This window comes from Passer domesticus, chromosome 2 (assembly GCF_036417665.1).
Source record: "Passer domesticus isolate bPasDom1 chromosome 2, bPasDom1.hap1, whole genome shotgun sequence".
Classification (NCBI taxonomy): domain Eukaryota; kingdom Metazoa; phylum Chordata; class Aves; order Passeriformes; family Passeridae; genus Passer; species Passer domesticus.
Genome location: NC_087475.1, coordinates 125,887,374 through 125,912,186, shown reverse-complemented (window position 1 = coordinate 125,912,186; position 24,813 = coordinate 125,887,374). Strand labels below are relative to the sequence as shown.

At 38.3% G+C, this 24,813-nt stretch overlaps 1 long non-coding RNA gene across 2 annotated transcripts; it reads left to right on the top strand.

The window, feature by feature from the left end:
• Positions 1-11,912: 11,912 nt before the first annotated feature.
• Positions 11,913-16,082, top strand: LOC135295072 (uncharacterized). Of its 2 annotated transcripts, none has more exons than XR_010357142.1 (4): positions 11,913-12,262; positions 12,531-12,623; positions 13,408-13,531; positions 15,264-16,082. It is a non-coding gene; the product is annotated as an uncharacterized LOC135295072 (long non-coding RNA). The 2 variants fall into 2 exon arrangements; XR_010357141.1 differs by having other exon boundaries at positions 12,531-12,648.
• Positions 16,083-24,813: the final 8,731 nt, after the last annotated feature.

The window sequence follows — 24,813 nt, the reverse complement described above, 5'->3', positions numbered from 1 at the left end:
TGACACAACCCCATCATCTGTGCATTGCAGATTTTAGAGAAACTAAACCTGAAAAGTTCCATTGCAGTTAAGATGATTTCCAACAGCTTCTCCCTAATCCTAACCTCCCTGCACCCTGGCATGGGTTTTGCATGGAAATAACAAGACCCCTGCCCTTTCCCTTCAGTAGCCACACAGAAACCAGTCCATTGCTTCACAGTTCCTTCACAGCTGTGCTTGGCATCCTGTCACAAAAATCTTCCTCCAGATCTCAGACATATTGCAAAAGATTCAAGGGATAAAGGCAGCATAAAATTGGAAGTTGGCCAATGAGGAAAAGCCTATTTGTTTCACTGTCCTGATGAAGATTCATTTATTTAAGACCAGGCTGAAATAGGTCCCTGAAGGATGATCTAATAAAGCTTTAAAAGTGTCACCTTGCAGTCAGCTTGCTTTATTGTCAGTGAGTCAACGATGGGACACAGAGCAGATCCTTGACAGCCAGCACAAGGATTTAAACATCCATTTAAGGGAGGCTTAATTGGTGCTTGCCACCACTTCTACATGGGTGATATGTGTTATTTCTTGCATTTTTATGAGGTTACATAACATCAAGTTCATGTGGTTTGCTGAATGCTGGTACAAAACACAGCTTAGGAGGATGCTGCAGAAAATCTGTTTTGCAGATGTTTGCTTTTCCTAGCTAGCTTGGGTTTTCTTACAGAGTGGAGGGTGATGGTGGCTTCAGAGATTCCTCTGCTGCTGATCATGTTTACTGCAAATTACAGGGCAATAATTCCACCAGAGCCTTTTATCAAGGACAAATTATGATGAGAGACTCCAAAATTAAAAGTTTCTTCTGACTAGTTGTAGGTGAAGATACTGGCTTCTCTTCTTTTTAAGGTCACTTAATACCACCCAACTTTCACAAAAAAGAATTTTACCAGACCAATTGAAAAGAGGTTTCCATACCACATTTCCAAATGCCTTGGAACTCAAACGACATAATTCAAATTTTTCGGAGACATTCTTGTCAAAGATATATATTCTGCTAGCCCCTGATAATGTCCACATCATAACAGTTTGTTCATGCTTAGGAAAAATTTCTTAGACCTGCTGGTCCATATTGTGTCTGAGCACTGAACCACCACTGTTTCTGCTGAAACAGAAATTCACAATATCTAATCATGTGGTATTTGTGCAACACAATTTGAACTTTCCATGGGGATTGTTTCAAAGCCCTGATACTGCAGCCTCACCTCTGGTTTGGCCAGGGAAACAAAATCCTGACTTCAGGAAACACCAGACTGCCAAGACAGATGAAAAGGCTCTGTGGGTGTCATACAAATCAATTCCTCACGGATTAGCCCCAAGTCATTCCACCAGGTTAATATCCCACTGAAGTCAGGGAGCCTGGTTATATTTTAATGCTCAGATGTTGAACGTCAGGAAGCCACCTACAGTTCTGTGCTGTTGGCATTAGTCACAACTTAATCCTTGGACTTTTTAGCAAAATGATGGGTCATATTTTCAAATTTTAATATTAAACTTGTTGGAACTAGTTCTGAGAATTTGAATGGTAAAATTGTTCTCATCCAATCAAGAAATAGAAGCAGCAACAAGTAATTCATAGCCAGTTGTAAACCTTCCCATTTCTGAGTGTCACAATTGACCAAAATATATTTTCACTAAGTATTTGACAAGGAATTTTTCAGTAATTAAGAGTATAAAGACTGCAGAAACCTGCAGTTCTACATAAATTGGCCTTGGCATTCAAAAGCAGGGCTGAAATATCTCTTAAAATTATGAGGTATTTTTCCTAATTCTTCCAGTTCTCCTGTATCTAAATGCAGTCAGATATTACAGCAATGAGCCTCAATACATACTATATTATGTATATACCTAGTCAGAATATTTTATTTTAGTATTAACACCATTTTTAAACAGCATCTTCATTGCTGAATTACTGGCAAGAACCAGCTACAAACACTGTATAGCTCCTGAATGCTGAGCAGCATTTTGGCTGCCTATATCCATATTCTAACATGCATCTCAAACCACTACCAATTCCAGCTGTATTTAATGTGAGTATTCTTACCACAGTAACCAAAAATAATAGGAAATTGAGGGCCAAAATTTTCTCCTCAGACCAGCAGAACAGAAAGAAGCCCAATGTGTTCCTTCCTTAAGCTGATCTGTATCTGTAAGTTCTGTATGCACTCAGATCAGGCCAAAACAGGTTATTCCTGGTTTGTGCTTTTGCTGCAACTACACCCCTACCTCCACACCCACTGTGGATGCAGGGAGAGATGGTAAAACATTAAAAAATGTAGTTACATTTAGATTTTTCTTCTCCTGTGGAAGCTGTCAGTGTTTAGCGATAGCAGCACTCTGCACACCAACATTTAAAACCACCTCTCTTTGTCCACAGTAATCACCAAGAATGAAGATGAAGCTGCAGGGGACACTCGCTTTATTCCCACAGAAGCAGCACCTTGTCAGTTTGAGGTCAAACACCAAGTTAGAGGCGTTGAATTAAAATTTAACCTCTGGTTCCAAACTGTCTCACGTGAGCACGCAGGCGAGTCACGCACATCACCGTGGGAGCGACTTGGAGACACTGAAATCACTGACCTGCAACCTGGGAATGACTTTGCTGGTAAAACATTGCCTTAGCTGGTTAAAAAACCCCAGAGGACAGCGCTGGAGGGCAGGCAGCAGGGGAATGGAAATGTCATTTTCAGATCTGTCAGGTGAGGGGCTGCAACTCTCTCAGCTTTGGGCATAAAGCACAAAATGTGCAGAAATAATGGAGCCAATAACCCCAGTGCAAACATCACTGAGCTGTCAGGATTCCAGAGGTTGTGTTGTGGCCCAGCTAGAAATGAAAATGCCTTTCTGCTCTTTCAGCTCTGACACTTGCACCTTGAGGATCAGTGTTTTGTAATTTTTCTATGACAGCCAGAGCACAGATCTGGGCCACAGATGCCATCCTGATATTCCATGCTTCTCTCTCAAGGCCAGATAATTCAGCAGTCTATGGGAAAACACTGTGTTTGTCAGACAGCAAGAGAACACTTGGCACCTGTACATCTTATTTTTCTGTCTCCTCTCTTTCTGGTTGATTAATGACTCAGCTAATTCAATTAATATATATTAATAAGTCAACTTAGGTTTATTTTCAGTGAAAATTGAGAATTCTACTCCATGTTTAATATTCCGGATTGTGACTCAAACTAGTTAATTAAACGACTACATTCAATTACTAGTTAATTAAATGACTACATTTAATGTTTTGCACACATTTGTTTCCTGGTTCCACCTAGGGAATTCCTGCAGATATTCCCTAAGACAGCCATTCCCAAGAAACCAACAGCTCTGACTGCATCACACATAAAAACATGAGCTTCATACAATGTTTTATGATATTAGTATTCTAAAATATTTCTAAGAATATGACATAATGATTTTTGGGGGATGTTTGCATCAGCAGTGCAAATTTTGTGATTTCTGCCAGCAGCAGTCCATGAAGTTTTTGCTAGTTATCGAAAAATTTGCTCCATCTTTTGTCTCATTGATTTCTAAATATAAAGTAATTGTATTATCTGCTGTAAGTATTAACAGCTATAATTTAGCACATTTCTTTCTCTGTATTAAAATTTGTACATTTTTCATGTGAGTTTTGATCTGATTTATTTTCATACTTGCCCACAGTCCTATTCTGATTCTCTCTATACTTAGGAAATATCAGCTAAAAGAAAATATGACATCATGTCCACTCTGTTGTGAGCAGAAAATCAAGTGTGTGTGTTAATACAGTCATTTCTCAGGGGGAAAAAGGAAGGAAATGGACATGTCTCTACAAACTGTCAGAAAAGTGGCTTTATAAAGCAGAGGACTTGGATTGCTGCAGCCCACAAATAACCCCCATGATCAGTCACACCGGCACTGAACGCTGAAAATCAGTTTGGCAGAAGTTAGGCTGAGAGAATACTGATGTTCCAGCCAGCCCTTGGTTCTGTAAAAGCTCTTCATGTTAAATATCAGTGCACTGAAGTGGTGGGACAAAGAGAAGGGTGGCAGAGGGAAGGATGATGAAGTGTCCTTGTGTGTAGGAGCTGGTTGTTTATCTGCTTGACTTTCTTTAGAAATCAATCTCCAGAAAGCCTTCCCTGCAAAATCTTTTTAAAAACATAAGATAGTGGTTCTCTTTCACTCCAGCCGTGCTCCTGGGGGAATTCAGTTGTTCCAGCAGCAGATCCTGGCCCACAAAAGCATCAGCAGCCTTTCAGACTGTGGGTGATGACACAGCTCCAGCACGGATCTGATAAAGGCCTGGCTCCGCGGTTCTCTGGGGAAAACGAGTGCTCTGCTACTTTATTTCACTAATTAAACACGAAAAGTCCCTGTCCTGGCTGCTGGGTGGGCTGCCAAGATTCACTGCTCTTCTTTTGTGCGTCCCTGACCTGCCATTGATGTCAGCTGCCTCAATTAGCCTGCCAAAAAAATCATAGGGCAGGGGGGACCCTGCCAGACACGCAGCGTCCTTCCACTCTGTTTGCTGCTTGAAGCAAGAGAAAAACAATCATTTAACTCTTTTATGAGTCTCCATCCTTTGCTGCTTTCATAAGATCAGTTCATGTGTCAAGTCTCCCACTTTTTGTTCCTTTCTGTCCTTCTAGACATGAGTTTTTCACAAGGTGGAACACCAGACTGATAGAATTTCCAACAAGAATGGCAGATTTTCTTTTTCCTACAAAACCCTTAGAAATTATTTTTATTCCTCCAGCACAACCAACCAAACAAATCCAATAGCCTGGGAAGGAACATGTTTGACATGAGCAGAAGTTCATATTGATATATTTCCTAAAGCCATTTTCCTCTTGCAAATAAATCACTCAAATCTCTACAGTCTCAGGAAAGGCTGAACTTGTGGAGAAAATCTTCATCTCTTAAACATACACAGTTATATAAAAATCTCTTCCTCTTCTAATGCAGATTTTTAATGGAATACCTGAGTTTTCCAATAAAAAAGGATCTAATTCAAAAGGTAATCAAGGTTTGGCTATATTGTGGACTTTATGTTTGGTACCTTTAATAAACCCATTCACTAATGCTTGGTCTGAGGACTTGAAACTAAAAATGCCTTCCTTTGATGACACTGATTTTTGAGAATGTATTATTCAAGTAACAAACACTCCTTTTTATGGAGATTCTATCCTAGTAAACACATCTGTAGCTTTTGATGAACAAGAAAAAAAAAATAATGAAAGAAAAAGGGAATAAAGAATTTTAATCCTTGAATTGCACAGATATCCTACATTTGGCAAGGATTTTTAGGCTCCAGCCAAGTTTTGATGACTGAGAAAGATCTCTGTGTGAGTATCATTACTGAGAGGACTTAGTCCTATAAATCCCCTGTGTACTCACAGAAAATAAAATGATCCATGCCTGCTAAAAGGGATTGGAATGGAAATACCTGAAATATCTGAATTCGAGATAAATATTGGTAAGTTAATTTGCCATCTCTTTGCTAAAAGCACAAATTATTTGTTCTGTTTTTAGTCTTTCGAGCAAGGAGGGTTGCATCCAACATTCCTGAGCAAAATCCTTCCAACACACAGCAAGGTTTCCCTGGAATTATTGAGATTATTTGCTGATATAAGTAGTGAATATATTCCACTCATGATGGCCATTGCACCTTCCTCTGACAGAATTTCCTCACTTTCTGGGTGGGTGTCCCAGATCTGGCTGAGATAAAGGATTTTCTCCCTGGTAGCTGGTCTGTTTTGAATTTAGGATGAGAATGGTGTTGATAATGATGTTTTAGTCGCTGTCAGGGTTAAGCCACAGCACTTGTCACTTCTAAAGCTGTCACCACAGAACTTGTCACCTCCATACTTGCTCTGCTCCCTTCCCCAGAGCTCTTCTCAGCAGCCCATGGCAAGGATCCCACAGAACACACAGAAATGGGACACTTCTGGGGTTCTGCCAGGGTGCCAAATTTAGGATTTTTAACACACAAGACAAGCCAGTGGTGCTTGTACTGGGCAGGGCTGCAGCAAATTTCACATGTCCAGCCCTCTTTGTCCTCAGCCACCACCCCCGAGCACAAACTTCAGTGTCTCAGGTGATTCTGTCTCATTGGTTTATTCCACTGACCTGTTACATTGCAGTGAAATCATTCTCAAACACTGAATTTGTGAATCAGAGTGAACATTCATTGGAGCATTTACAGCCCAGTGCCATGCCATGGGTTTTTTTTTTGAAACAAACCCAGCCAAAAGAAAAACTGATAGAAAAAAAAAAAAAGAAAAAACCATCAGAATGCAGTAAGTTTTCCTTATTTTCTCTCCAATTTTTATAGTGTGGAATCTTTTAGAGGAGTAGCCAAAGGGAATAAATGGATTAAAGTCACAGCTTTCCATTGTTCCAGTTGTAACTGAAACAAAATGAAAAGTGATACAGAAAACATCCAAACTCCCTCCAGAGCAACTCTTGCTGCACCAACAGAGTTGATGTTTATTTAAATATTGAAGGGTGGATAACAGAATAAAATTACCTAAAGCATTTTGTTGCATGTTGACACAATCTTAATTAACTCAATATCAACAAAACTCAAACACACATGAAGAGAAAAGCAGTTTAAGAGAGACTTTAAATAGAAGGAATAATAAACAGCATTTATGCAAAGAAGATGAAACAATTTTTTTTTAGGATTTAAATGTATTTAACACCCTAAACAATGTTGGTTTATTTACAAATTCATTATAAATTCTAGGCATGGGGGTTGTGTTGATACACTGATGGAACTTAAAAGGAAAAAAAGAAAAAATTGAAAGTGGTGTGACTGTATCACCCATAAAGCTGTGCCATGAAGTTACAGTTCTAACAGTCATGGCATCATGAATCAGAATTATATTGATATTGAATTAAGATGATGGAAAGTAACAGGGGTGAATTAGCATGGGTCGAATGAATTAGGCAAGATGGTAACAAAATAATGGAAAAGCAGGAACATGGAAAATATGATGCCTCCAATAGTTAGGTAATGTATTGAAAAGCAGAACAGATGAAAATTGTGTATATACATACATTAAAAAATTCTCACAGTTGCTGCCAGGAATCTTAATTTTGCCCAGAGCCATGGATTATTAATAAAATAGCCCAATCTAAACACAAATAAATCCATTGTGTTCAGAAGATGAAAGAATTATAAATTGTTGTAAAATGCCATTTCTCTGAATTGAGCAGCATCCAAGTCAACTTTATAAGCAACAGCTGTGAAAAAATTTGCATGGCAAAAAAAAAAAAGGAAAAAAAAAAAGAATTCAGAAACAAAAGCAACCACACAGTTGGGGAATAGATGTTCTGGGCTGTTGCTCTGTTGGCTGCCAGAGCAAATATTTGGTGTCAACATGGACAAATAAATATTGTATGTCTGAGTCACCATTTCGAGCCCAGAACTGCTCAGTCAATGGCAATGTGTATTAACAGGACTGCAATTCTTTCCCAGCATTTTCAATGTATAAGCAAGAGCCTTCAGGAAAAATAAACAATAGAGGCAGTCCATGGGTAAAATGTGAGGGGAAAGGTTTTGGGTTGCCATCAGTTTTGCTAATTTTTACTATTTCGATGTGTACTTATTAAGATTTTTAAAGAGGTGCCTCTGCCTGAATGAAGGTGCAAATGAAGTCAACAGTGTGGATTTTATTTAATAGTAAATATGAAAGATTGAGAGAGAGAGAGAGAGAAATAGAAAAAGAGGTGGTGAGAGGGGAGAGAAAGAAAGTGGCAGAAACAGAGTAAGGAGAAAATATCATAACTCCATGGATCCCAAATAGCTGCTTTTCTCTTTTTGTTGTTGTTGTTGAATTGTAGTGGGCAAATGGCTTAAATGCTTCTACAGATTCAACAATGATTTAATTATTTTTTCTTTTTCCTCCCCAAGCCTTCATTACATCACTTGGTGCTCTCTGGTACCAGGCTGATGAAGGAATAAAAGCCATTGCTAAACTCTCCAGAATGCTGAGAATGCTTTCACTTTCCATTTTATGGCCAGTCTGCATTTGTATTTAACAATTTTGGTTCAAGAAACTTGTCCATGTTCACTGGGTTAGCAATTATTTTCTGGTAAAATGAGTTCAGAATCAGTATAAATTCATAAATGCAATTGGGCTTCCTGAGTCTGCAAACTGACAAAGCTCTGCTTTTGGTGGTCTAATGATTTACAGAGAGCAAGTACATTTCATCTAAGAAAATCACAACTTCACCAACAAAGCAAGACCAAAACACTCTAACAAGTCCATCTTCATAAAACTTTGGGGTTTCATTCTTAAACAGGAAAAAAGCAACATTTTTTTCTCCATGAAAATTTTACTAGCACATTTTTTTAATCTCAGGAGATAATTCCTTTATCCTCCCAGCAATTGTATGCCAACCTTTTTTTGTATTCCTGCCTAAGTTCATGAAAGAAAACATTTTACACAGAAACCTGGACATCTGACACCAGAATAGTATCAACAAAGTTATGAATATAAAAGAGTTTGACAGAGGAAGCAAAGGGCAATTTCAGTAGCAGACAGCACTTCATTAGTTACATGAGTGTCTACAGCACCTTTCCAAAACAAGGAAGGAGTGCAAGTCTAAGTTTGAAGAAGCAAAACTGCTCTGTTTCATTTTTGCTGTACAAAATCTTCAGTGTTTTCCTCACTCCTGTGGGGCCCTGGACTGAGAAATCCATGCTCAGCTCCCCACACTCCTTAAAGACTGAAACTTAGTGAAATGGATTCCATAAATATACTGTTTTTTTCCCCAAGTTTTCCCCCAGTCCTTTGCAGATGATGCTCTCTAACAGTTGTGTCTTCCCAAGCCCTTTCTGAACACCAAACAGGAATTATCCTGAATTTCCCTCACGTATTTTGAAGCCTATTCTGCAAGGAAATGAATCTCTCAGTGTATTCCCAGGATTTCCACAAGTTTCCCCCACAGTTCCCTGCTCAGGACATCTTGAGCAGCTCAGCCCAGTCTCAGATCTCAGGGTAGCAGAGCTGCACATTTGTTTGCCATTCATGGAAAGCATAAACAGCTGAGGCTTTAGGAACTCTATTCACAAGCACGAGAGCCTGGCAATATCGGGTACATGTGGACATTTCTGAAACATCCAGCAGCTAATTCAGAGCTTTCTGGGGCTTGCCTAAGGTTTGTTACAGAAGCTTCACATTTTTACAGCATAATCTGTTCCTTTCCATTACCTCACACTCCGCTTGCTCCAGGGATTTCAGTTTGGGCTCATCCTTATTTGTCCAGGGGAAATTAAGTCCAGGGGCTGCTTGTCTCACTTTTGCAGAATCCTAAATTGCCATGAGAAGTTCTTTAAGACACACTTTTGCCAGGTCTCTACAGCCTTTGTTTGAATACAGATGGGATATGGGAACAGTTTCTAAGAAATCAGTGTCCCCCAGCTCACTCCACAGGACCAAAACCCAGGGGTTATTTGTTTTGGTTTTATGCAATTCCCTTTGATCTGTATTAGTCACAGTTCCTCTAAATGTTTTTACCTTACACACCACTAATTTCCTCTAATTCCAGGTTTTTCTGAGGGCTCTCCAAGTGTTACTTGTAATTTGTAGAAACAGGAGTGGAAAGCTGGGGAGCTCCTTTGCCATTGCCTCTGTGCTGGGCAGAGGGTCCAGACCCCTCACCCCAGCCTACACAAAGCACTAAAACTCCTTTATTTCTGCCATTTTTTCAGGATTAGGAGGTGATGGAGGGTGAGGACATCCTTACAGGCCTGTCCTCCTTCACTGATGATGTGCAGACTTCGAGCAGCCATCTCCTGAAACAATGCCTGGGGAAAAATCCTCTGTGCCTTACAAGACAATTCTTCACTCCTCTTTCCAAAGCAAGGTGAGGTTTTATTATTGCTCATAGCCATGATGAATGTGATAATCATTTCCCCTTTTTGGAATGCCAGTGAAGAGGAAATAAACCTCTGAGGGGACGCCACCACATTTAGGGGCTCTGGCAAGGTCTCAGAGGGACTAGAAGCATTAATATGTCAGATATTCACAGTGAAGTCTCTTTTGAGAGGAGCTGCCTGTCCCTAACATAAACAGTTACAGATTCAATAACAATGCCTGTTGCACGCTTTTGGGAAAAAAAAAATTCTCCTGCTGGTTTTGCTCTAAATAAATTTCAATCAGATCCAAATATTATTTCTTTATTGACCTACAACACTCTTTTTTGAATCTAAAATCCAAGGCTCCAGTCATAAAATTGACACATTATTTGGTTTAAAGAGCACAGGTGTTTGATTTGGCTAAAAAGTTTTTTAAGTTGCTAAAGATTTTATGTAAACACACCTGTAACCTCAGGTGAAAAAAAAGCCTCATCATATATCAAAGCATCCCAGAAAAAAAAGATAAAATCACTTATATTTATGTTGAAACTGTAGATAGGCAAACATTAGTCTTTTCTGTACAGGCAATTTAACATATAGGAACAAGAATGCACTTAACACTAAAATTTAAATTGAAACTCAGATTCCCTTTGTTTGAAAGTTAAATTTTAGGAAATTAAATCCTGCTGCAGGTGGGCATGAGGTTTGCTGGCCACCACATAGGATGTAAAGTAGGTGCTGACATGTGACTCAAAGACTTAAAGAGTGGCAACATTAAAACTCATTTTACATTTCTGAATATTCAGAAGAGAAAGACATCTTGCCTTGAAGCCTTCAAAGTACCTTCATGATGAAAGAATGCACAGCTTCTTGAGAAAAGGGCTTTATGTGATTTAAGGCCTGTTTTCTCTTTGATAGTCAATAAGACTGAGCTGCTTCTGAAACGTTTCCTCCTTTCTTTTTAAGTGAAGGCAACTGGCTGGAGCCAACTCTTCACTCCTCCTAAACAAGCCCCCCTAAGAAGATTCTTAAATGAACTTAGAAGATTCTTCAATGAATTTAGGATCCCAGAGGGAGGAAAAGGAAGGGAAAATTAAAGAGAATTAGTTTGAAGGACTATCTTTTCACACTAAAAAAGCTGGACTGAAACTATAAATAACTATTTAACTGTAGTGAACTTTTGCATGAAATTATTTTAGAACTTTATATGAAGCTGCACCAATTGCCAGAGTGTATAGAAAGAATTTTTTCCATTGTCCTCAGGTTTCACTCCATAGGCTCAGTGTGACCTCACATCTGTTTCCATACTGAGTTGCCATGGAGCTTCCTGGTGATGGAAATCTCAAACAGGCTGAGACAGAAAACATGCACGTGGATCAGTGTCCTGGAAAAAGTGACTGGATACCTTTTGACTTCCACTGGCTAGAGCAGAATTAAAATGAAATCCAGCAAAAAGTTACGTGCACGCTCGCCTGGTGCTGAAATTAAAGCAAGGAAAGGGAATATTTGCTGAATAAGAATATGGCATGTGAAATTATACTTGGCATGATTTATATCAGTGGAAGGTCTAGTCCAAAAAGAACACCTATTTGTTAAAGTAATTCAGTAATAAGTGTCAGAACTTCACACTACAGTTTTACAGAACAAAGTCCCTCCTTATTTCATTGTCTCTAATTGTAAAAAAAAAAAAAAAGAAATATTAATCATGAGAGAAAAAGTGCTCAGAGTACATGAGCAATGAAAATGTTAATTCTGAGATAAGCAACAGTGAGGTCTGAAATCAAAAGTATATCTTTGTAAAATACCAAGGGTTTTTTGTTGTAGCAATGAGTCAAAAGGATGGGGAATAAGGAAGGAAAGCAATTTAATGTCTTATTTACATTCAGGATTTTATCTTCTATTCTGATATTCCTTATTAAATCCACAAACAGATGCAACCCATTTTATCAGTTTCTGTGTAAGACCTTTGTTCTGAACAAAGTTCAGTCAAAAGATGCCTGGGAGAAAGTGCATTTCCATTTCAATTTCCATTTACCAGGGAGGATCAGGCCACTGAGATTTCCTCCTCCTGCTGGAGACTGGGAATGAAGGAAGCAGCAAGACCCAACACCACCTCCTAGGATCCTGCAAACTGCTCTTAACTGGATGCAAATTCTGCCTCAATCTGCCTCAATTCTGGTTTAATTACAGCCCTAAATGCTGGCCTTGCTTCAAAGGAGCTCTCCAAAGAGCTGGGCTGAGTTCTGAGTGTCCCACCTCGCAGAGCATCCCCACAAAGGATGAAGGATTTATGGGTCTGGATCTCACCCAAACCAAATTTGGAAAGCATCGCTGAAATTTGCTTTGAACCCTGCATTTCATGTAGACCTGTTGAAAATCCAGGTGAATCAAAACTGGTGCAAAAACCTGTTTCTGTATCCTCTTGTGAACCCACGCTAATTCAGCATTTCAAATCTGTGTAAAATAAATTCACGTGGTTCCACAAGGGCAGGGACCTGGCTCTGTAAAGGCAGAGGCCTAACTTGGTCATTTCTGAAAGAAATTCAATAGGAAATAAAATGCCAATGCAACATCTTGTCTAACACCAAAACTGTGTTTAATCTCTATGTCTAAGGACAAGATTGTTTTCCTTTCCTTTTTTCTTTGTCAGGATTTTACTTTGATGCAGAATTGAGCAAGAGCCAATTGAAAATGAGAAGTTGTGTGGCATGAACATTGTAGTTGTTGATGAATGAAAACTTCGGTGGGTGCAAATCATTCTTTACAAGGTATTTGAAACAACAAACAAACAAAAATCATCTTGATTAGGCATGGGCCTAAAAATATGGAAGATTAATAGAATTTGTTAAAGCATTTTCCAGTAGGATGGCTCCTCCTGTATTTCTTTTCCACAAAGTGTTACTGGGAATCACTTTCTCTATATTTTTAAATTCAGGTTATGACCCTCTTTTCCCTCCTCTTTCTTTTCTGTTTTCTCTGTCAGATGGAACCTCATCCTGCAAATCTTTATATTGATTTAATATAGATTGGAGTGAGCTTTACTAAAGAAGAAGAAGTAGATTGCTGAACTCTGTTTTGGAGTAAGTTCCATTAGCACTTAATCCAGCTGCCATGCACTACATCATGATGTCACCCAGAATATAATAAGAAAGACTGAAATGTGAATATTTTTACACTCTATGTTTTTAAGGCTGCAGCCTTGATGGCTTTAGCAGACATCAACTCATTATATTTATTACCTCTGATATTACTTTAGCTGCCTAGAGCTGATTTAAATTCAATATTTTCTAATATTAGGAAATGTGCTAAAGCCTCTTTCTTTCCATATCACACTCTCTAATTTATTGCTTTTTTCCAGCCTGTCTGATGTTGACAAACACTATACAAATTCTGACTCCAGGGATCCAGACACACTCTGTTATATTGTCCAAACAAGAAAAATTTGGCCTAATGCTGTTATTTTCATTTGCTGTGTAAAAATGTTCTACTTAAAATATCTTAGCAGCAAATTTCTTTTGTGCCTTCAGCTTTTCCAAATGTCTTGATAAAGTTGATGCCAAACTTGGTTTCTGCATGGTGGCACAGCTGGATCAGCTCCCAGGGGATTATCAGGAAAGAAACTGCAGTGGGAGACATTTTAAGGAGTAAAAGGTATTTAAGAGTTCACCTGCACAGTGAACACAGCAAAACCCCAGGAAATGGCATCCACAGGTGCTGTGCTCCAAAACACCCCACAGAGAGACACGGATTCCCTACAGGCATGGAATAAGTGTTGGCACTTCTTGCAGAAGTTTTTTTGTTTTTTGGACATTCCAGCCCAGCAGATGCCACATAAAAGTTCCTTAAGAAAACAGTTAGATAAGATCTATTATGATGTTAAATCTGAATACAAAAATAGGTTGCCTAAGGCAACAGGAGGCAGATAATAAAAGACAGTGCGGGAGTGGCTGAAAATAGGTTTGTTGACTTAAAAAAATAATTTAGAAATCTATTTATTTTTATAATAATGCTAAAGGTGGAGGGAAAAAACAAACAACACATTGGAAAAATTGCTGTGTTCTCTAAAGTGGGACAGGGAGTCATAGTTTTTATCAGTACAAAATAATCCAAGATTTTGATTAAAAACTAAAACCATTCCCCTAAAGGATAGTAATGAAAATGTACCAGCTTGTCCCACAGTGCAGTGGATTTGTCAAGAAATCTTGGTTTTACATATCTTATCTTGCAAATGATTTTCTTTAATTTTGTTGGTGATTTTAGGGAATAGCTGTCATTTATGGCAAGGAAAATAAACTTGGTGTGTGAACAGTCTGATATTGAAAATCGAGGTTGCATTGTGGAAAGATCCATGCAGATGCTTTGCATTAATATTGACATCAGTATTCATTTAGTGAAAGCCAATACATGTGTAGAACTCTGAATAGATGACCTAGTATAGGCAAATTTCAAATTAAATTTGTCAGCTTTAGTGATGATGACTCTATATTATTTTTATTTTTAAATTTAATTTTTTTGATATCTCAAACTTCTTATTGTGTTGATTCCTAATCTAGAAGAGAGAAAGTGAGAAATAAAAAATATTATAGAAATGTCCTGAATTCCCAGCAGATTAAACCTTTATCAGTAGCAATGAGGAAACCACCCCAAGTGGTTTATGATGCAAACTGCTCAAGAAGAGGGATTTAGGATAAAATTTTGGCCTTGCTCATGCAATTAAACTTCTTTCCACCTCCTAAAACTGCACATTCTTTATGTTCAGTTCTTTAATTGATTTGACCTCATGAAGAGACACCACATAAATCTGAACCTCCGCATTGCTGAAATCAGCAAGTTTGTGGGATCAGGACCTCGCTTGGAGGGACCTGTTCCTTCCACAAAGGGAATTATCTCCATGTGGGATATCTGGAGTAGGCTTGAGGTAGAAAAGAACATCCTGGGCAAGCCATATTCTCAAAGATGTGCAGGCACCTTGCTCTCATTTGAGAGATCTCAAAGGTCCATTTAATAAATTAGGTTTAATGACCCTGCTTGTCAGTCTAGAGGATTTGGGATGAAATTCCTCACTGGATCAGACAAGAATAATTAATAAACATTAATTCCCAGCTGGGGTTAAACCACTGCAGTGTGAAATCAAATTAATCTATTTCCCATTGAGTTAAAAAAGAAAAAAACATCTGGGAGGGATACAACCCTAGCTGGGCATTTAGCAATTTATAATTACCTCAGAAGTGTTAATGAACTCCAATGGTTACATTACTGTGCAAACACAGGCCACTGAATTGCAGCTTCATCTCTGAAGGACAATTGCTTATTGTACTTTGGTGTTAGAAATAACCTCAGCTCTAAGTGCTCCCTGCTTTTTGTGTCCCTTTTGCCTCTGAAGGCAATCCCAGAGCTGGATTACTCCTCATCCTCCACACCAACATCACTGCAGGACCTGCTCTGAGCAAGGCTCTGGGAAATCCAGACTGCTCACCATGGTGCAGAGGTGACCTCCTCCTGAAAGCAAACAGAGCAAGGATCCCATTAAAATGGAATCCCACTGAAACGGAATCCCACCAAATCCTGGAGGTGTGCTTTCCTTGGCTGCAGCATGGGCAGCCCGCCCTGCGCTTGGGAAATTGTTACAGGAGCAATTTTGGCTGCTGTGAATTGCACTGGAAATGTCTTCTCTGGTCTGGCACTTAATATGATGGGCCCACAGACCCACCTCTAAACTCAAGTCAGTCATTCCCTGCAATTATTCAGGAAAAACCCCACTGTTACCACAGAAATCAGGTGAACTAATGTCAGTTCTGACTTCTTCTGTGCTCTGGATGTCCATTAAGGCCACTAATGACATAAACTACTTTTATGCTAGTATGTATATAAATAGTGTCCCTAATTTCTGTTTTCTCTAAGAAATCTGTACATTAATTGCTGCTAAATATAAATATCCCCTTAAATAAATTCATAACTGGTGGACAGAGAACATTTTTCAGTTTCCTACAAAAGAAAGGACAATTGTAATGACAATGGACAATCATTGGTCACCCTTTCTCTTTATGCATTTTAGTGGGGAAAAAGATGTACAAAGTTAAATAGTCTTCTATAGCTATTGAAAGAATTGTTAAAAACCAAAATATGAACTAAATGAATAAAATCCATATTGCAACTTGTCAAGTCACTGCATCCACAGAAAAATTAATAAGAGAGGAGAGGAGAGGAGAGGAGAGGAGAGGAGAGGAGAGGAGAGGAGAGGAGAGGAGAGGAGAGGAGAGGAGAGGAGAGGAGAGGAGAGGAGAGGAGAGGAGAGGAGAGGAGAGGAGAGGAGAGGAGAGGAGAGGAGAGGAGAGGAGAGGAGAGGAGAGGAGAGGAGAGGAGAGGAGAGGAGAGGAGAGGAGAGGAGAGGAGAGGAGAGAAGAGAAGAGAAGAGAAGAGAAGAGAAGAGAAGAGAAGAGAAGAGAAGAGAAGAGAAGAGAAGAGAAGAGAAGAGAAGAGAAGAGAAGAGAAGAGAAGAGAAGAGAAGAGAAGAGAAGAGAAGAGAAGAGAAGAGAAGAGAAGAGCTGCTGTGTTTGAAGTTTGGTAACAAAACAGCACTTGGTGTATTTTCAAAGGCTTATGTCTTTCTGAAGCCCTTTGGATGGCTTATGTTAAAGACAGACTAAGTTAGGTGGGCTCAAGCTGCTGTGTGAAAACCTGTCAAGCAAAGCACAGAGACTTCCATAACTCCTTAGTGAGATGGCTTTTTTCCCCCTCCTCAAAAATAAAATAGCAAAGCTGCAAACACAGACAAACCAAACTACACACAAATAAATACAACAGAAAAGTCCCTTCCCAGACATCCTCCACTGCTCCAATATTGTCCCTTGATGTATCAAATCTCACATTACAAGAAAACACCTCAAACCCAGTAGAAAATAAAGGCATTATCACCATTGTTCCTGGAAAAGTGTCTTGCAATAGAGGAATTAATTTCTGTTACAAACTCATATGCTCACAGGAAATTCTCCTGGGATATGATCACTGGCTTCAGCACATTCCATAAAGGGAAGGAATGACAGCAGGTGGATAATTCCTGGAAGCTGCCCTGCCAAAATGAAGTTCCCCACATGATGTGAGCCATGTGGGCACGAGGTTTTTTTTCCCCCAGTGAGAAACGCACACTTCTGCAGATAAACTCATTTCCCCCAGTGCTGAACCCACGTCAGCATCGCTCCTCTGCTCTTTTACACCTGCTGCAGGTCACACTGAGCATCAGCAGCATCCCAGGCATGGACAGACAAACTGCTGTGTTTGGGAACTTTCAAACCTAACTCAGGGGGATGTGAGGGACAGAGAAATTGCTGGGTTTTCAAACCTTAAAACTAAACTCAGCCTTCTCCATCCCCTCCTGCTGTCAGACACCTGATGGCTCCAGCAAAACCTCAGTGTCTGAATGCTCCTCAGAAGCAGGCTCAGGATGTTTTGGGACCCTCATCTGAGTGTCTGGAGCACTTGTGCACCCCTCTAATCTGCTTTTTTGGTTATCCTGATTGCCACAAGCAAACCCAGCTGGCTCACATGGGGTGTTCCTTCCTCAGCCCTTTGCAGGGTTCCCTCAGTGGGAGGCCACTTGTCAATCAAAATTAAATTCCAGCCTCATTCTGCCAGTGACTCAGAGCTACCCACCAGAGACTCAAGGAAAGTCAAACAAGATTTATCCATTACAGCTTAACTGAAAGTGTCTTTTCCTGCCAAATACCTCTGTTATGTTTATATGGCCCAGATCTCCATCCTCAGTTGTTTATTTACAGATACCAGCAGTGCCACAGCCAATTACCTTTAAACATCCTATAGCAATGTTAGATAAATAGAAAGCAATTATGTCTGTGAATGTTTTTTCCCCAACATTTTAGGTATTCCTTAAATGCTTTTAAAAGCTTTTTGCTCAATCAGACCCCAAGAAAAAGATGAGATTGCTTCCAATTTGAATAAGGAAGTTCTGCAGTCGATTTAGGAAAGAAGTAAGGACTACCTGACCTTTGGGCAATCTAATCAATATCCTGTTTTGAAAATAACAACTCACAGTCCTGGAATAGAGGCCAAGCTTTTGTCCCTTGGTTCTATGAATATTTTAGTGAAGAACTCATTGATAGGATTTTATCTGTGAGACTTTCTGATGTAGCTATGGGCTGCTGATGTTTCTGGAATATTACTGAGAAAATACAAATTTTTAAATTGTGGGGGTTTTCCCAATGTCTCCTTTAATTTTGCTTTTAATTTCTAACAATAAAGTTTATTGACAGAAAAGAAAGAAAAAATACTGAAGATTATTTACCAACTTAAAATTATGAATATTTACAATAATTCATAGCTGTCTGTCACAAATCTTAAAGATTTAATCCAAGCAATAATTTATAGTTTTATCTTTTATATACAAGGGGTAAAAGAGGAAAGAACCTTTATAAAGAGTTTATCCCTGCTGTCACTCAACCCAAAGAGAGTTTTCTGTTACTGAAAGCAGGGAAAACAAATAAACCTGGATGAATAGCGCAGTGATCCAGTAAGATTTTGGAGATTAGATGAAGGATCTCACTGAGCTACTTGTATATTGACGTTGGGCAACATTGGGTAATGAGTATTAAGGGTTATATATTGGTTTTGTATTCTGTTTGATTTCAAAGGAAACAATAATAAATCCAAATTTGAAATCACACATGGCCAGGTACACTTGCAATCTTCTTTCAGAAATCGGATAAACTACAGCACCGAGGAATTATTTTCTTAACTGAAGGAAAAACTAAAAAAATTGTTGAGAAAATTAGGAAAGCTTCATTAATTCAGTTTGAGATATTTAGGTATAAAGGGAAGTGTAAAGCAAGAATACCAAGTGTAAACAAAAAATACCAGATATTCCCAACTCTTTAGCCACTTAACAGAGGATTGATTTCCTGTAATATCAAAAAGTGATCACTGCAGTTCCTCACTATTTGTTGTCTTGTAATCCACAGAAAAACCTTGCAGCTTAAAGGAAATTAGAACAGAGAGTGTTCATGAGCCATCAATGAAAGCTTGCTCCAGAGAATTTGATCTTGAAGACTTTTTACAGTTTGATTATTAACATTTTTGCTCCACTGACCCATATCTTAAAATGTATACATCTGTCTTTTATATACACTTGATAAAGAAAGGACTTAGAGAAATATTTATATTTTTTTAGTATAGAACTTTGTTTGAAGGGGCAACTGTTTGTTGTGAAGGTTATTTGAACCTGGGTATCACAGAGCATGGAAATGCTACAGTCAATTAGCTAATGATGCTGGCTCCTTGCCAGGAAATACTGCTGTAAAATGAACAGGAAAAGGGCTGGATCGGGTCCCTCTAGACTTCCTAGAATATTGTTTCTGAGGAATGCTAAAAGCAGCTTTTCAATAAATTTCAGGAATGGCAAGAGTGGCCAGACTTCATACCTGTAATTCTGAATTTCCAACTTTCACAATGAAAATTTTGTAGATTGTTTCAATTCAGATCCTTATCTAAATATTAGTTTTAACAGTTAATTGCTTTTCCTCTTTTATATAATTTTTAGCTTTCTGTTCCTAAAGGAAGTATTTGAATGGAGGATGATTGTGGATCCCTTTTCAGGGAACACCCTTTGGTATTATTTGCATCTGATTTATTCTTCATAGAAGAAAAGAAATGCACAAGAGAATCAGAATCTTTATCTCTCAACTGTAGGACTATGAGCAAACAAAACCCCCAAAGCTTTCTTTTTCTGTCCACTGCCATCCTTTCTTGAGGTCTTATGAGTCTAAATCCATTCTAATATGAAAGAGACAACAAAATTACAGATTTGTTTTTGAGGGCAACATGTGTCTAAGAACAATGCCTTCCTAAACTGCAATCTTTAAAGAAGACTTTAAATTAAAAAAAAAAAAAACAAACTATTTTGGGAAGTTTCTCCATTTGTAGAAGTATTAAATGAAGGTATTAAGTCAGCAACTTCTCTGTTACCTGAGCATGACCCTACTCCTGCCCATTTACAACTCTTCTTTTACTGTGCTCTTACATTCAAGTAACTTTGATCCTTTATTTTTTTTCTCCATTAAATAATATTTCTCTGATTGCAAAGACTTGAAACATCCCCCTTTATGGTGATTCTGCTTTTCTTTGGCGTATGAACTCCTGCACCATGTAACACAAAAGACATTTGCTCTCCAAGAGTAAAAAGAGATTGATGAATTGTACTGAGAATTTCCTTATGAAGCAAAGTGCATTCCAAACATTTTTCCCATGACAAAAATGCTGGATTTTCATGCACAGACTCTGTATACACAGCATATATACACAGAATAATCCTGAATAGATCTTTGAGGACATAAATTTCTCCCATGACCTGATCTCTCCCCGTTTTCAAAAATTCTATTGCAGCAAAAAATCTTCAAAGCTATTAAGAGTTCCAGTTAGCTACATAATTCTAAATGGAGACATGGCAGGCAGAAAAGATTTGTTATTGCTGATAAGAAGATTTTAGGAATGACAGAACAGGGAACAATCCACCACCAAGACTCACTGAGCTCTTTCCTGCACTCTTATAATATACATGATACAGTTTTACATACAGCCCTTACAACAGAACTTACAGTATATTTCCTTCAAAAATCAATAAAAATCCCTTCCCAAAAGGGATTGTGGTCTCTCTGTACTTTCCATGTAGCAACAATAATTACATTTTATATTTTTGCCCATTTTTGATGTTTAAAGTTGATTGGAAAATTCTCTGATTAACAAAATATTCTCTCCACTTACTTCCTTGAGTTACTACATAATTTATCTTGCTGCTGCTCCTGTCTCTTTTTCTCAGTGTGACAAAAACCTGAAACGGAGCTGTTCCCTTCTAAAATGTGAGTGGAGATCAGGATCCCAAATGAGGGAAAGGTTGACCCTTTATGGAAGATGGAAATCTTTGCCATCAGTCACTCTCTAACACTGTATTTGAAAAAACTTGGACATCAAGATGGGAAGGAGGAGGAAAAATAAAAAAAAATACCCCTTAAAACAAACAAACAAACAAAAAAAAACCCTGAAACAAAACACAAACCAAAAACCAGATATGAAGGAAAAGCCAACTCTCTTCATCTTTAATTATTAGGTACAAGGTCTGAAAGGCCAGTTCCAGATCCCACTGAAGTTCAGGAGGATGTCTGCTATCAACAGCAGACAATTATTTTTGTAGCTCTGGTTAACCAGAAATATTAGAAAATAAAATTACATCAGATTTATTTAAGGAAAATTGTGCCGAGGTCTGTGTTTTTAGGATTTTACCCTTCCTTTATCACATTCCCCCTTCTTTTGGATGTCCTTGTTAATGGCTTTCTCATATAGAAACTCAAGTATTTCCAACCAAATAAACAACTTCAGCAGGAATTCTTTGAAGGCAATATTTGTATATACAATATAATAAAATATATAACACAAACCCCAAAGATATTGCAGCAAATTCAGACCTTCTTCTATGGGGTGTCCCTGATGTCAGTGCTGGGCATGGGACAGTGCTGCAAGGAAGTTCAGGATCAAGAATGGTAAGAAAAAAAAAAAAGGGAAAAACTCAAGAATGTTCTCTCCTTACTCCTGCCCTTGAGATTGCCACAGCCACCTCCTTCCAGCAATAATTCCTTCAGCAATTCAGTTCTCAGTGCCTCAGGATACTGAACACTCTCTGATTTGTGTGTTTGGACATATATTTTTATGATTTTATATTTCTATAATTTATAATTAAATTTATAATTATATTTATATATTTATATTCACTGGGAAAATCATGTTTTGCACAGATGAGCAATGGAGCAGAATGACACGTGGAAAAGCAGATGGAGAACCAGTGACATCTGCCAGGATAATTGTGTTTGAAAATATCCCAGATCCCACTTTGACAGAACTGACTGGCAACACGGATATTTCAGGCAATTACACTCTGTGGTATTTTTGCTGTTTTGTACCTTGAATATGGCAGGTTGTTTGCACATTTCAAGTTTTTGTTTTCACAGCCCTGGCTAGGAACATATGAAGAAGCTGAGAATAGGCAGGACATAAAATATTTGGCCACAGAAATTCTGTATATAAGAATTACTTATTTTCCTTTTCATATATGTGCAGTCAGCTCCAGTGGCTCAGTTTATATTTTGGCTTCAAATGCCAAGTTTAACTTGGCTCTACAACCAAGGATTTTGGTTTACCAGAGGTTAATAGCAGCTTTTCATTAAACTTGCCCATATAAAGACACTTGAATGAAAAGTTTAGGATGTTTGACATAGTTTTCTGATATTTCTTTTAGTTGCAAAATAGAGACCATTAATATTAATGCTCAAATGTTTGAGAAAACAAGAATGTAAAATACCAGACATGGTCCAGGTGTTCACATAAATTTCAGACTGTGTTTCCTTTCCTTGCATCTTTTCTAGGAGGAAGAATTCATAAATCTCTGCATGACACATCTGTAGAAGGCTGCTCACCCGAAAAGAGTGAGGCTTGCTAAGCAGACAATTTTAGGAGGTGACCTAAAAAGCAATTTTATAAAGAGTTTATCACTTCAGATCAAGTTTTAAGTGCCATTTTGGCTCACCACTGTCTAGATGCTCACATTTGTGCAGGATCTGCATCTGCACTGTCAAATCAGAAATAAAAATGAGCAAATCCATGGGGCTGATGAGATCAATGAAAAAAAAAAAAAAGTGGCAAATGCTATTACAACCCCTATTTCCCATCAATGACAAATCACAGCCAGATAGGGTCATTTCTGAGGCCTGGAGAAAGAGGAAGAAAGTCTTGAAGCCATTGGGAAACAATAATTTTTCCATGCTCTTTACCCACCTGAACACTTTCACCTTTCTTTCCCAACTTAATTAAAGAGAGAAGAATATGGATTATATCAGATATCCAGGATTTAGTCTGATTCTTTCTAGCAGTAATCTTGTGGTGTTATCAAATAACATGCAAAGGTATTTTTTGTGGGAGGATATTAAACGTTCTTTAAAATACAGTTATCAGCTCAAGAAGCTCATGATATTAGAAGTAAAAGTTCAGCCAAAAGATAAGGATCACTGATGCCTGTGGATCACTGATAGTAACACAAACTCTCTGATTGCCTCTGCTTTCCAAAAAAAAAAAAAAAAAAGGTCAGCTCCATATTATTTCCTGCTGTTTTCAAAGTCAGTGCTTGGCATCACTTGACAGAGAGCCCTTAATCATATTAAGAAAATGTTAATTAGTAATTTCTTTTTGATATTTGTGATGCCAGAAGTGAGCAGAGACATAAAGATAATCTTTCCTTTCCTTTCCTTTCCTTTCCTTTCCTTTCCTTTCCTTTCCTTTCCTTTCCTTTCCTTTCCTTTCCTTTCCTTTCCTTTCCTTTCCTTTCCTTTCCTTTCCTTTCCTTTCCTTTCCTTTCCTTTCCTTTCCTTTCCTTTCCTTTCCTTTCCTTTCCTTTCCTTTCCTTTCCTTTCCCCCTGAAGGAGAAGTAAAGTAAGAAGGAAAAACTGAAATAATTCAAGTAATTTGAAGAAACAACTCAAAAGAGGGAAAAAATCACAAGGCTTCCTCAACAGTTCAACATAAATTGACTTCTCCCTGCTTCTTCTCTGCTCTTTCATATTTTCTTGCAGAACTTTCTTTTGTGGTTTTGAAAGAAAGCAAATTCTTATCCAGAGACCAAGTTCTTCAGGCTGCAATCCTTGCTGGAATTATTATTCTATATTAATAACACTGAGAAACCACAGCCATACAGTGCTGTCCAATTTTTCTCACATTAAGTCCTAAAAAAACTGATACCATTTTAACCCACGTGTTAAAGACAGGCAATCTGTCTTAAATTGCCTCCTGGAAAATATTTTGATTTTAGAAATTTTATGCTTCTACATCAAACAGAAGAGAGATGTTCAGGTGGCTCAGCCACATTTTCTCTAGGTGTTACTACAGTAATTGTCCTAGAATGAAAGCAGCGGATAAATTATAATTAATCCAAAAATTATTATAATTAATAGAAATATAATGATTTAACTATTTTATTAAAATAAAACTAATTAAAATATAAATAAATAAAAATAAATATTGCAAGAGGAATGTACTGAGCTTGTGCTGTAAGCAAGGAATTAGGACAAATGTAGGAGATACAACCAAATGAATTGTTGGGTACTAGGAAAGGAGGAAATTTGGGTCCAAATCACTAAACCTCAGCAGATCTGGAGGAGGGGAATTTGCATAAGAGGACAATCCCCTCCCTTGTTCTGAACCGGGGATGGTGACAACAGTGACCATGACACGAGGACTGACGTCAGGGAAGGACACAAGTGACCCAGCAGTGTCCACTCAGGAATATGGGACAGAGTGGGAACTCAGGAAAGGGAGAAGTGCCATCATGAATTCAAAAGCCTTTCAATAAAAAAACCTGAAAAAAAAGATTATACAAGTGCCTGTGTGCAACATAAAAAGCCTGAACTAAAGTCCACTGAAAGCAGCTTTGGTCTTCCAATTAACTCCAGCAGGCATCTCATGGATCCTACTTGTGATCATTAGGAATGGTCTATTGAAACAGGAGTCTCATGATTGGTCCCTAATTACCCTAAATATTCATTTAATGAACTCCTGGCTGAGGGGGAGTGGGTGAAGCTCTGCCACTGACTTGTAAGAAGCCAGGAGCCCTGCCAGGACTACAAAAAACAGAATTAATTGAGGGACATTCTGCTCTTACCTTCAGCACAGGTAGCAAAGCTGAATTTAATTATCACAAAAGCTGAGGCAATGATTGAGGAATAATCAAAACTATCCTCTTAAATATCCAGTTAGATACAGATATCCAGTTTTTAGTAATTTGGAAGAGTCAAAGTAAGCAACCTTAGGGAAATGGTCTTTATTCAGCTCTTGAGGCCACCAGAATGTTTTGCCCAACTTGTTAGCAGTTCATGAGAACTAAAGAC